This window comes from Bison bison, unplaced genomic scaffold, assembly GCF_000754665.1.
Source record: "Bison bison bison isolate TAMUID 2011002044 unplaced genomic scaffold, Bison_UMD1.0 scf7180017864343, whole genome shotgun sequence".
Classification (NCBI taxonomy): Eukaryota; Metazoa; Chordata; class Mammalia; order Artiodactyla; family Bovidae; genus Bison; species Bison bison.
The window spans coordinates 3,507,205-3,521,409 of record NW_011494915.1 but is presented as its reverse complement, the minus strand read 5'-3'; the positions used below and the strand labels follow the sequence as shown (position 1 = coordinate 3,521,409).

Below are 14,205 nucleotides of genomic sequence, written 5' to 3'. Positions count from 1 at the left end.
CCTGCCTTCAATCTTTCCCAGCATCAGGGTCTTTTCCAATGAGTCAGTTCTTTGCATCAGGTGGCCAAAGTACTGGAGTCTCAGCTTCAGTATCAGTCCTTCCAGTGAATATTCAGGACTGATTTTCTTTTGGATGGACTGGTTGGATCTCCTTGCAGTCCAAGGGACTCTCAAGAGTCTTCCCCAACACCACAGTTCAAAAGCATCAATTCTTCGGCACTCATCTTTCTTTATAGTCCGACTCTCACATCCATACATGACTACTAGAAAAACCATAGCTCTGACTAGATGGACTTTTGTTGGCAAAATAATGTCTCTGCTTTTTAAAACACTGTCTAGGTTGGTCATAACTCTTCTTCCAAGGAGCAAGAATCTTTTAATTTCATGGCTGCAGTCACCATCTGCAGTGATTTCGGAGTCCAAAAAAATAAAGTCTCTCACTGTTTCCATTATTTTCCTATCTATCTGCCATGAAGTGATGGGACCGGATGCCATGATCTTCGTTTTCTGAATGTTGAGTTTTAAGCCAATGTTTTCACTCTCCTCTTTCACTTTCATCAAGAGGCTCTTTAGTTCTTCACTTTCTGCCATAAGGATGATGTCATCTGCATATGTGAGGTTATTGATATTTCTCCTGGCAATCTTGATTCCCACTTGTGCTTCATCCAGTCTGGTACATCTGCATGATGTACTCTGCATATAAGTTAAATAAGTAGGGTGACAATATACAGCCTTGACATACTCCTTTCCAGATTTGGAACCAGTTTGCTGCAGTCCATGGGGCTCCAAAGACTTGGACACAATGTAGTTTTACTGAGCAACAGCATTTCAGTCGGAGGGTCTTAGCTTCCAATCTGGGTAGTAGGTTCCTTCAAATCGTAACTTGTATCTGACTCTTCTTGCGAGCACAGTAGTTGATTAACCACTAGAGATGACAAGAACCTGGAAGGTCAATTTACAAGACTAATTTATTAAACTACCCAAATAAGGACAAGAAAAGCATAAGGAAAAAGAATAACAGTTCAAGATTGGTAGGTTATAGATAAGGTTCCCTGGAAAATATACCATGAGATGCTGAGGTTTTTATTGCTGGTGTTTTGTTTTATTGTTGTTGTTGCTTTTGTTCTGAGACTTGTACTCAGGAAGTTACTACTCTTGGCTCAATACCCCTGGGACATGAGGAACAAGGGTGAAGGATGACGACTGGACAGAGGAAAGAGTGAGAGGTTAAACGTGCTGCACCTGTAAGAGGATCTTCAGTCAAGTTCATGGGGAGCTCTGGACTGGGATGGCCACTGAAGCAAAAGGGCCAAGTCTTGGTACATCCACTTAGACCACTCTTTGAATGTGTACTGGATCTCTGAACATGTACTGGACCTGAGGGAAGGTAATAACTTTGAGCAAGGCTATTCTTGGCAATTCCTGGGGAGGGATGCTGCTGTGAGCTGTCAGGAGCCAACACTCCTTGGCTTGGTCCTAAAGGCAGAGCCTGGTGCTTTACCACAGTATTCGCCACTGTGTTGGGTAAGATGATAGCATGAGGTGCTGGCCTTCTCACTTCCACCTCTGTGCCTGCCACTCAGCTCTGCCTGGGATTGTTCTGTTCTCTGGCTGTTATTTCCTACATGCCTGACCTGACTAACCATGTTCATCTGCAGATCAAAAATCAAGTCCTTAATAAGTCCTCTCTTTCTGGCAGTTTTTTCTTCCACTTATCACAAAGAAAATCGCAAACTGTTTATTTACTGGCCTGGCAACTAATCAGTGTCCAAATCATCAGCATTCGATCTGGAATTAATAAGGAACTATTCCATCAGATGTCTTCTAGAATCTCAAGTGAAGGGCCTCTCTAGAGATTGAGCTTTCACTGGATCTGTTCTAGCTGAAACTGATAGGATAGCCTGAAGTTTTAGCCCTTCCCAGAAACAGCAGCTGACCAAACACAGAAATATCACAAAGCCAACAAGGAAGCGCTTGTGTGAGAAAAACTGGCTTAGCAAAGGGAAACAAGGAGACAGTCTGCACTAACGTGCTGATCCGTGACCGCCTCGAAGAGCTGACGGTTTTCACTTGGGTGGCCCTTCCTCCAATCCATCACCCCGACACTGCCACTTCTCATATTTACATCTTTTGTTATTGATGATAGTGACGGTGATGATATGAGAAATTTAACAAATACAGAAAAAAAAACAAGAATAATGAAACAAACATTTAGGTGTCCGCATCCCAAAATTCACTATTGTTAACTTTTTGCTATATTTTCTTCTGTTTTTTTAAATTAAAAAAAAGTTATAGGTATAATTAAAATTATCTCTTTTGCTACTTTCCATAGTCAAAATCATGATTTTTAATGTGCATCTTTCCTGCTTATTTTTAATAATTTTAAATGCATATGTTAGTATCCATGAAAGTGCAAAACACTGTCATGCATGATTTTCAAGTTGACATCAATGGTATACTATATTGCACTTTGCTCTTCTTCATTAACTTTTTTTGAGAATTTTTCATATCACTTTATACAGATTTAGTTCATTTTTAACTGCTTATGATAGTTCATCTAAGAATCACATTACAATTGATTTATTTGTCCTTATACTGATGACCACTGAAGTAGTTTTCAAGCTTCTCCTTTTTGTGCATTTTTTTTCTGACTTCCTTGACAGCTCAGAATGAATGAAAGGTCTTTTTTTTTTTTCAATTTCTTGCTGAGATTGACCAGGCCTCCAGAGAAGAATTCCTGCTATATCTTTGTTCTTTGCCCTTCTCCCTCAGTCCTGACAAATACCAGGTGCTGGTTTCAAGAATTCTCATTGTTTTCTGAGTTGGTTCTGCCAATAGTTTTCAATCCTAGCCAGACCTAAGGAACAGATTATAGAAGTGATGACTATGGGCAAAATTAATACAGTTCACTGGGCCTCAAATAAAATTGGAGTTACCTCTGGAAATGTATCCCAAGAAAATAATTCAAAGAAGAAAAGTCATCTATACACATGAAGATTTTCATTATAAAACTGTTTTTAAGATTTATTTACTTATTTTGGTTGCACTGGGTCTTGGTTGCTTTGCACAGGCCTTCTCTAGTTGCAGCGAGTAGGGGCTACTCCTTGCTAGGGTGCATGGGCTTCTTATTGTGGTGGCTTCTCTTCCTGTGGAGCAGGCTTCAGTAATCGCAGCACATGGGCTCAGTAGTTGCAGCATGCTGGCTCAGCAGCTGTGGTGCATGGGCTTTGTTGCCCCATGGGTGACACGTGGAATCTTCCTGGATCAGTGATTGAACTTGTGTCCCCTGCACTGGAAGGTGGACTCTTATTCACTGTGCCACCAGGGAAGTCTTATAAAACTGTTTTTCATAGGAAAATATGAAAAATAATCAAAATAGTCAATAATGCATATCCTTATATAAATCATGGCATATTGACTCAATAGAATATTATTCATTCTTTTACAATGATGATTCTGAAAACTCCATATTACATGGGATAAGTGAAATTGCTCTATCTAACTCAAAATAGTTGAATATCAGCACTTTCACATGATCCAAACTAAGACTAACAGAGAAGGACAGATGATGGTATAACAGCTAAAAAATGTATAAAGCCCAGGTGGCCCAGTAGGTATGGAATCTGCCTGCAATGCAGGAAACACAGGAGATGCAGCTTTGATCCCTGGGTAGGGAAGATCCCCTGGAGGAGGAAATGGCAACCCACTCCAATATTGTTGCCCAGAAAATCCCATGGACAGGGGAGCTTGGTAAGCTACAATCCAAAGGGTTGCAAAGAGTCAGACACGACTGAGTGACTAAGCACACATGCAAAATTACATCTACAGTACGTGCAAATATACCTGCATTTGGATAAGAACTTGAAAGAAGCACAACAAATTAAAAATGGTTATACTGAGGAAGGAGAGTGGAAGAGAACTAAAATTTATTAAACTTACATATGCAAGACCTTATCTATATTATTATTTTAACAAACACACAGGAAGCCTTTATTATTCCCATCTATAGATGGGGAAGAGCTTCCCTGATAGCTCACCTGGTAAAGAATCCTCCTGTAATCATAACAGCTCAGTTCAATTCCTAGGTCATGAAGTTCCCCTGGAGAAGGGATAGGCTACCCAATCCAGTATTTTGGGGCTTCCCTGGTGGCTCAGTCAGTAAAGAATCCACCTGCAATGTGGGAGACCTGGGTTTGATCCCTGGGTTGGGAAGATCCCCTGGAGGAGGGCATGGCAACCCACTCCGGTATTCTTGCCTGGAGAATCCCCAGGGACAGAAGAGCCTGATGGGCTTCAGTCCATGGAGTCACAAAGAATGGGACAAAAATGAATGACTAAGCACAGCACAGTACATAGATGGGGGAATGGTGGTTAAGAGTTATTAAGTAAGTAGTTTAATGTCAAGTCGATCGGAGAAGGCAACGGCACCCCACTCCAGTACTCTTGCCTGGAAAATCCCATGGACGGAGGAGCCTGGAAGGCTGCAGTCCATGGGGTCGCTAAGAGTCGGACACGACTGAGCGACTTCACTGTCACTTTTCACTTTCATGCATTGGAGAAGGAAATGGCAACCCACTCCAGTGTTCTTGCCTGGAGAATCCCAGGGATGGCGGAGCCTGGTGGGCTGCCGTCTCTGAGGTCGCACAGAGTCGGACACGACTGAAGCGACTTAGCAGCAGCAGCAGTTTAGTGTCAAGTCGATAGTCCTAGAGCTAGAATCTGTATCCAGGCCTCTTCCACTCCAAAGCCTGTGCTCTACCCATATTCCTCTCTGGATGAAAGAACATCCTTTCTTTATAGTTCTCATATTATTGTTTGTATAAGTATAAATTCAAATTAAAAATTCCCAAAGATTGTGAGGATAAGGAAGACAGGTTAGAAAACATCTCTCCCTGGTCCCAACTGATCTAGAGAGATAGGGCACCTACTAGAATCATTCTTTGATCTTCTAAGCTTGCCCTTAGAGTTCCTGGTATAGAACAGTCGCTGCTGGTAAGAGGGTGACAATCAACAGACAAAGCCAATTGAGTTGGGAATGGGATAAGCCATGTACTGCCTAAGGCCACTTGATCAAAGCTCTTGAACAAAGAGACCTCAACTATTATACGAAGCTGTTGAGAGTAAGCTGAAAACCATTTGCAGGCATGTGGGTGTTCTCAAGGAGACGCTTCCAAATTCCAGCCCCAGTCAAGTAACAGAGGGACGCTAGGCTGGGAGTCAGGACTCCTGGGGCCCCTAATACAGCTCCTGAGCAGATATGTACCCCTGGGCAAGTCACCCAGGTGCCCAGTTCTATCGGACGCAACATGAAAGGGCTTGACTCTTCCAGCACTAAGTGCTTCTCTGGCTCTTTCTTCCTATCCGGAAAGAAGAGTTCCACAGTCCACTACCTGGAGAAATCGTTATGTCAGATGTCTGAAGGAAGCGCTTATTCCTCTTAACCTTCACCCTTTCAGAAAAGGGGGGACCTTCCACCAACAATTCTGTTCTTCTGTCCACCGACTCCCGTCATCATCACCTCCCTCTCTAGGGAGTTCCCAGAAAGGCTGTATCCTGGGTCTAGTGCATGGAAATACTCTGCTATAAAGGTGGCATGCAGGCGCCACCAACTCTCAGTGCAGCCCACCTGCCAGCAAGTAGGCAGGGCTGCACTTTATGCTCCTGCTCTCAGGCAGAAAGCATATCAGGTCAGGCTGCAGCTCTGCCTCCAATGGAAAACCTAGAGACACAGACGTTCTGTCTGGCAGTTACCATCTACAGCCCTCCAGGTAACCGGCTGGCTAAACAGACCCCAGAGTTTAAACTTGGGGTGTGGGGAAGAGGAAGAAGCATGATGCCCCATTATAATATCAAGATCAGTCTGTATATTCCAGCAGTTTCAGTGGGGCCAAACTGGGGGTTCATAAGCTGATCCTGGAATTTGATCTTCCTCAAGTTCCTTGTATCTGTTTGCCACTGCTTGAAAAAAAAAAAGGTTAATTTGCATCCCAAAACCTCAAATACAGAACCAAAATCTGGAAGAAAAACCAGCTCAGGATCAGGCATAACCTCCTCATCAAACTGTTAGTGTGAAAATGAGAGAATGAAGGGATCAGAAGAGAGATGGGAGAAAAGTGGATGGCAGAACTGAAGCAAAATTATACAATTAAGCTCTGGGAGAAAGAGAGCTAAATTAAAAATAAGAATGCCAAACTGAACTTCAGGGTCTCAGGAGAGACCAAGATATGGGTCAGTAAACCAAAGACCAGCCAGGGATGTGTTCTGGTTCCCAGAGCACCAGTACACAAGTAAACAGACTGGGGGTAAGAGCTATAACTTTGTTTATGGGGCTGCGCTGGGAAGTGGGAGGGCAGGATGGACAGGTGCCTATACACCCTTGCACCTGAAATCAAATGCCACCATCACCAGACTGTAGACAAAGCTAAACCATATACGCCCTCAGGTTTTCAAAGAGCAGAACAGATATCGTAATAGCAACAACAGGGTTGTTGGGAGCATTTAATGAGATAATCCATGTAAATTCCTAGCACACCTAGTGCTCTGAAAACACCATGGTCCCCTCCTATCACTAGATGGTAGGTTCCAAGAGGCCAGGAGCCATAACTCGATTTGCTAATTGGTGGATCCCCAAAGCCTAACATAGTATCTCAGAGAATATTTACTATTGGTGCTGACACTATGGTATTAGAGAAGAGACTGGAAGAAACATTAGTTCCCTCTTCATCCTCCCCAGATCACTTTCCCCCTCACTGAAGCAAGCTAAATACATAGCAGAGGGACAGCAGTGAATTTCCCCTACTACTTCAGGAATCACCACTGTAGAGGCAAATGGAAGCCAATCTAAACTAACCCAGCTGAAGTCTCGGTCTGACTCTCATTCCCCAGACAGGGCCAGCAAGGCAGCATACTACACACTGCCTTTATTTGACTGATATGATTTGATCTGATTAATTCTATTCCATTTGATTGATTTTCAAATCCCTTTCTTATTTTCACTCCAAGTTCCCCAAAATGCAAGCGAGAGAGAACAACCACATTCTAGGAGACAAACTTTAATATTAGAATAAGTGCATTCACTTGGTTGAGAGGGGCTGGAGAAGAGGCCTCTATTGGAATAAAGACTAAAAGAAGAAATGCTTTTTCCAATTTAGATAACTTACTTTTTTGAGAAGAAAATTTATCCACTTTCTTATATCCAGACTAAACAGTTGGCGATGAGGGGTTTTGGTTCTGGACTCCTGCCAATTAGAAGGAAAATTTAGTATTATTTGTGGTAGAACAGAGCTAGTACCCTGATTAAATTCCCATTATCATTTAGGACCTGGATTCTAGGTAGGCGACATACAAACTCTTGACTGTTCACACTAATTCACTATCTTGTAGCCCCCCAGTTGCCATGATCACACAAAGACTTTGGTGGCCAGGACCCAGGTGACCACCTCCAGGCTGGCGTAGCATCAGGAGCATCTTGGATGATTAACAGATGTTCAGTCAAGTTTAAACATTGAGGTTGTCTGTCTAGACAGCTAGTCAAACTTCTTCACATGTCCCAAGAGCCCTGCCCTGACTCTCCCTGGCTCCAGCTGTGGGGATGATTGACATTTTGGACCTCTTAGAGACATACACTTTCTAAACATGAGTCTTGAAGTGAGGGAATGGGGAACTGAATGAGGACTGCAGGGCCCCACTAGTGAAGGAACTAGTTTCAAACTCCTCAGCCTGCGGCTGAATATGACCTCGAGTCTCGGTCTGTGGACACTAAGACCAGTGCTGTTCCCATTAAATGACATGAATATTGATAAATATCTTACCTTTTCCTCACACTTAACAAAGTCTGTGAAAACAGAATTTAATAATCCACTTCTGCATCTACCAGTGGGCATTACAGGCACTCACAGGTTTCTACCCTTTAGAAGCACATATTTTTAAAATGTCAACAACTGTCCAGGAGGCAGTTCAGTTCAGTTCAGTCGCTCAGTCTTGTCTGACTCTAAGCGAACCCATGAATCGCAGCACGCCAGGCCTCCCTGTCCATCACCAACTCCCGGAGTTCACTCAGACTCATGTCCATTGAGTCAGTGATGCCATCCAGCCATCTCATCCTCTGTCGTCCCCTTCTCCTCCTGCCCCCAATCCCTCCCGGCATCAGAGTCTTTTCCAATGAGTCAACTCTTCGCATGAGGTGGCCAAAGTACTGGAGTTTCAGCTTCAGCATCATTCCTTCCAAAGAAATCCCAGGACTGATCTCCTTCAGAAAGGACTGGTTGGATCTCCTTGCAGTCCAAGGGACTCTCAAGAGTCTTCTCCAACACCACAGTTCAAAAGCATCAATTCTTTGGCGCTCAGCCTTCTTCACAGTCCAACTCTCACAACCATACACGAGCACAGGAAAAACCACAGCCTTGACTAGACGGACCTTTGTTGGCAAAGTAATGTCTCTGCTTTTGAATATGCTATCTAGGTTGGTCATAACTTTCCTTCCAAGGAGTAAGCGTCTTTTAATTTCATGGCTGCAGTCACCATCTGCAGTGATTTTGGAGCCCCAAAAAATAAAATCTGACACTGTTTCCACTGTTTCCCCATCTATTTCCCATGAAGTGATGGGACCAGATGCCATGATCTTTGTTTTCTGAATGTTGAGCTTTAAGCCAACTTTTTCACTCTCCTCTTTCACTTTCATCAAGAGGCTTTTTAGTTCCTCTTCACTTTCTACCATAAGGGTGGTGTCATCTGCATATCTGAGGTTATTGATATGTCTCCCAGTAATCTTGATTCCAGCTTGCGTTTCTTCCAGTCCAGAGTTTCTCATGATGTTCTCTGCATATAAGTTAAATAGCAGGGTGATAATAGACAGCCTTGACATACTCCTTTTCCTATTTGGAACCAGTCTGTTGTTCCATGTCCAGTTCTAACTGTTGCTTCCTGACCTGCATACAGATTTCTCAAGAGGCAGGTCAGGTGGTCTGCCTCTTGAGAAATTCTTTCAGAATTTTCCACAGTTTATTGTGATCCACACAGTCAAAGGCTTTGGCATAGTCAATAAAGCAGAAATAGATGTTTTTCTGGAACTCTCTTGCTTTTTCCATGATCCAGCAGATGTTGGCAATCTGATCTCTGGTTCCTCTGCCTTTTCTAAAACCAGCTTGAAAATCTGGAAGTTCACGGTTCATGTATTGCTGAAGCCTGGCTTGGAGAATTTTGAGCATTACTTTACTACCATGTGAGATGAGTGCAATTGTGCGGTAGTTTGAGCATTCTTTGGCATTGCCTTTCTTTGTGATTGAAATGAAAACTGACCTTTTCCAGTTCTGAGGCCACTGCTGAGTTTTCCAAATGTGCTGGCATATTGAGTGCAGCACTTTCACAACATCATCTTTCAGGATTTGAAAAAGCTCAACTGGAATTCCATCACCTCCACTAGCTTTGTTTGTAGTGATGCTTTCTAAGGCCCACTTGACTTCACATTCCAGGATGTCTGGCTCTAGGTGAGTGATCACACCATCGTGATTATCTGGGTCTTGAAGATCTTTTTTGTACAGTTCTTCTGTGTATTCTTGCCACCTCTTCTTAATATCTTCTGCTTCTGTTAGGTCCATACCATTTCTGTCCTTTATTGAGCCCATCTTTGCATGAAATGTCCCCTTGGTATCTCTAATTTTCCTGAAGAGATCTCTAATCTTTCCCATTCTGTTGCTTTCCTCTATTTCTTTGCATTGATTGCTGAGGAAGGCTTTCGTATCTCTTCTTGCTATTCTTTGGAACTCTGCATTCAGATGCTTATATCTTTCCTTTTCTCCTTTGCTTTTCACTTCTCTTCTTTTCACAGCTATTTGTAAGGAGGCAGTTAGCTTCAAGCATATGAAAATAATAATGCTGGGAAAGACTGAAGGCAAAAGGAGAAGGGGACAACAGAGGATAAGATGGTTAGATAGCATCATCCGCTCAATGGACATGAATTTGAGCCAACTCCAGGAGATAGTGGAGGACAGAGGAGCCTGGCATACTGCAGTCCATGGGGTCAGAAAGAGTCAAACACAAATTAGGGACAGAACAACAACAGTATGAATATAAATTCTGTATTAGTTAGTGAGGGCTACTGTAACAAAGTATCACAGACTGCGTGGCTTAAACAATACAAGTTAGTATCTCATAGTTCTGGAGACTAGAAGTTCAAGGTGTTATCCGGGTAAGGCTGATTTTTTCTGGGGGCTGTGAGGGAAGGATCTGTTTCAGGCCTCTCTTCTTGTTAGTAGATGGTTGTCTTCTACGTCTCTTCACATCATCTTCCCACCATGCATACATGTCTGTGTGTTCAAATGGTCCCATTTTATAAAGACATCAGTCATACTGGATTAGGAGCCACACTTAGTAAAAGACCCTATCTCCAAATCGCAACACATTCTGAGGTACTAGGGGTTAAGACTTCAGCGTAAATTCAAGGGGGAACACAACTGAACCAATAACAAACTCTAAATCAGTTTTTCCCCAATTTTGACTATTTGTGTATGTATCATCACATACCTTTGCTATATTCATATACCATCTATACAATTAACCCCTTAAGACTTAAAAATCAACCTGGCTTAGCAAAATAGATTTATTGTAAAAGGTAACTTGATCTCTTATATAAATAATAAACCAATGCTTCTCTACTATACATTAAAACTATTATTATGATTAAAAAGTTCACATACCACCCTGCCTGGTGGGCTTCAGTCCATGGGGTCACAAAGAGTTGGACACAACTCAGTGACTAAGCACACACGCATGCGTAGCACTTAACATTTTCTCACATCCCACCATTCGTAGGCATGTCATACTTGAAGTAACACCACACGTGAAGTAACACAAATCCAAATGGCTTGTGAGTGGGTTTGCGTATGTTCAATGTGAGTTGAGGTTTTGTGGGTATTTATGAAATAAGACAAATCTCATTTAAGAGGCAATAGTTCTGCAACTCCAAATCAATTCTTGGTATCTTCCAGCCTCAGAGAAACAGTCCATCTAATTTTCTGTATGGTAAAGTTCCAAGAAAATCCTAAAATGGGAAAACAGGATCGGGGTCTCTAGGAATTTGACTGCTGCAAGTGACACATAGGAGAGCTGCAGAATAATTTTGAAAAGATAAATTAGGGTGGGATCATGTACCTTCCACCCTGCAGCTCATTGGCTATATGGTTTCTGAATGAATTATTGAAACTTCTGCTGTGAAAGGCTTGGAGTGGAGTAAGTTGATTTTAAGGGAAGTAGTGGGGAAGTATATCATCCCATAGTCTTCCCAGTTCATGTCCTAGACATTAGATCACAAGAAAAATTCTCTAGAATAGGAATAAATGGGGCCCAGGGGCCCCTCCCACTCCTATGATAGATACAACCAGTTTTCCATGGGTCTCCTTACTCCTGAGCCCTTAAGAATCTTAAAATCCTTGCCAACACAACACTCCAGGAAGCCACTGTCAACTACAGAGAGGAAAACCACAGGCCAGCTCTTTGGTTCAGGGTGCTTTCTCTGGCCTCCACAAGGGCCAGTCCTATAAAGTAATAGGAAAAGGTCTTCACCACCCTTTTCTCCCATGTTTTCTTCTTAGCCTTCAGGACTCAGTTGAAATGCATGTCTCCAAGAACACCTTTCCATAGATACATAATAAGAGATCTAAATAAATGTTTTAATGCCTCCCATTATTCTCTATATCAAATAGTTATTTGATTCCTTTATATCATTTACTATGACTTATAATTACTATTTGCTTAAGTACTTATTATTTTAATAGTCTTGCTTACATTCAAGGAATGTAAGTTCCTTGAAAGTAAGGGTTATATTGGTCTTATTCATCATTGTATCACTACCATACACTAAGCACTCAATAAATACTTCTTGAAAGAAAAATAGAAAGGAAAAATGAAAGGGGGAAAATGATAAAGCAAGGGGAGGGAAGAGAAAAGAAAGAAAAAAGGGGAGGTGGAAGAGGAGGGGAGGGGCGAAGAGAGAGTGTTCTAAGCCATTGACAATTCGCCATAATATGTAGTTGCATGTGATTGATCACCAGTTAATGTGGTGAGTGAGGTATTCCTCTCTGTGGGTCATACAGTGAAGCTACCTTTCCTCTTCTCAAAACCTTGCTTCTCAAATAGGAATATCCCCTTCTTAGAAGTACTGGCAGTGGGGGAGGAATGGGAGACTTTTGCCATCCTCTCTACTTTTCTGGTTCTCCCCTGTGAGAAGTGATTTATCTGCTTGATGAGGTGATCAGACTCTAGCATCAAGTGTCTACCAATTGCTATGGTGCAGGGTAATGATTTGAATGTTTGCTTGGGCTCATTCTCCACACTTCTCTTTTGGTCCCCTGACCTCAGCAGGATGTGAGGATGGCTGTGTTCATCCATGTGACTGGCTGGTGGAGTGTCTGCTGGGCAGATCTACTTTCTTCAAGTTTATCCCAAGGTCTAGACTTGGGGGTAAAAAAATAGAACACTCACTAGACACTGTCAGGTCACATCATTCTACATTTTTACCAATTATGATTTGGATATTTTGAGCCCTATATAACTTGGATATCTATTTCTTGAAAGACTTATAACTCAGAGGGGAAAAGAGTGAATTTGATTACCCCCTCAGAAAACCTAATATGAAAAGACAAAGATATTGCATGATACCAGCTTGACTTTGCCGTACTAGAATCCTAGCTGGCAGAACATGCAGCCTTTTTTGGCAGGCTAACAAATGTTCCAAGATCACTCTTGGCATCATGCTTCCTCTCCAGACTCTTTCTAAGCTTATAATAAGAGCCCTACAACACCTAGTAGATCAGAAACATAACAGACATGGAGAGAAAAGGCCTGCGGAGCTGGGTGAGGTCATTTCAGAGGGAGCCTGGTTCACCGCAGGATGGCTTTGTATGATGAGACCCCCATTAGGATGGAGGTCAGGCCCTCTCGCAGCAGATGTCCTGTCAGATTCTGAGAATTTTAGCACAAAAGAGGAACGGTGCTGCAGTGGCTTGCTGCAGTGATTCATGGGACGTGGGAACACTTCTTGGTGGTTAGGGATTTACAAATGCTTTTAGGTATGGATACCATCCATGTCTGCAAAGATGCAGAGAGCTGTTCATACAGAAGAGCTTGCTTTTATTGTTCCAGATGTGAAACGCTCCTTTAGAGACATAAGAGAGAGACTGAGGATATTTCATAGAGAGAAGAAAGTGATTTTTAAAACAGAGGCAGGGATATTCTTTTTTAAAGGATCTACATTAATTTGTGGCATTAAGGAGCCCACAAAAAAGGAAACTTTACCCCTCTGAAACAGCTCAGTCCATGACCCACTTCACCCTCAAACCTTGCCTGATTATTGCCGAAAGTAGTGGATTCCCTGACCTCTTATCCTCATGGGACTCAGCCTGTCCCATCCCATTGGCACTTTTCATGTACTGTTTAGGGGGGTCAGTCTTCCCAGTTAGATTGTCAACTTTTTAAAGAAGGGAATTACATTTATGTCTTACACATCTTAATATTATCATAGCATCTAGCATCTTGTCCTAAATACATTAGAAACAAATTTAATAGTTTGAATTTTTTTATTTCTAAAAAGAGGTCACATTAATGAATTTCACATTTGCAGTGTTCCCGCCACAGGCTGGGAACTATTCTGGGGTTTGAAGCTGCCATTATGTTGTGGATAATGAAGATAAAACTAATAACACCAATATGAACAACAGTTATCATAGGTAAGAGTTATTAAGTTTTTATCACAGTAGGTCAAGCACCACTTTAAGCCTTTTACATATATTATCTCATTTAATCCTCATTGCGTCACTAGGAGGTGGTTATTACTAAGCTTATTTCTCAAGAAATAAGAACACTGAAGCGCAGAAAGAATACATGAAACAGGGTCCCTGTCCTAGAGTAGTTCACAGACTGGTGGGGAGTCAAAACGTAAAGTGGTGATGATAATATTCATAATACTAATAATACTCATAATTCGAATATACTTTTAAGTGAAAATTGGAAGACCATACATAAGAAAAAAGAAGTGTGTCAACTATATGAATAGGGTGTATATGTGTAAGCAAGAGATAAGATGAAATTAAGCATAATAAGGCATCAGAATTAGATGAATGAGTATTTCTTTTCTTCATAATGCAATGAGTATGATCCAGTGGTGTTGGTTAATGTTTAACAATGAGATTTCCAGGTGTAGTCTCTGATGAA

General features: G+C 42.0%; 1 long non-coding RNA gene across 1 annotated transcript in view; it reads right to left on the bottom strand.

Moving 5' to 3' along the window:
• Positions 1 to 7,160: 7,160 nt before the first annotated feature.
• LOC104999103 overlaps positions 7,161 to 14,205 on the bottom strand; it is a 74,271-nt gene continuing 67,226 nt past the window's right edge. The window contains exon 4 of the long non-coding RNA XR_826547.1: positions 7,161 to 7,238. This is a non-coding gene — a long non-coding RNA (uncharacterized LOC104999103). The remainder of the gene's footprint in view (positions 7,239 to 14,205) is intronic.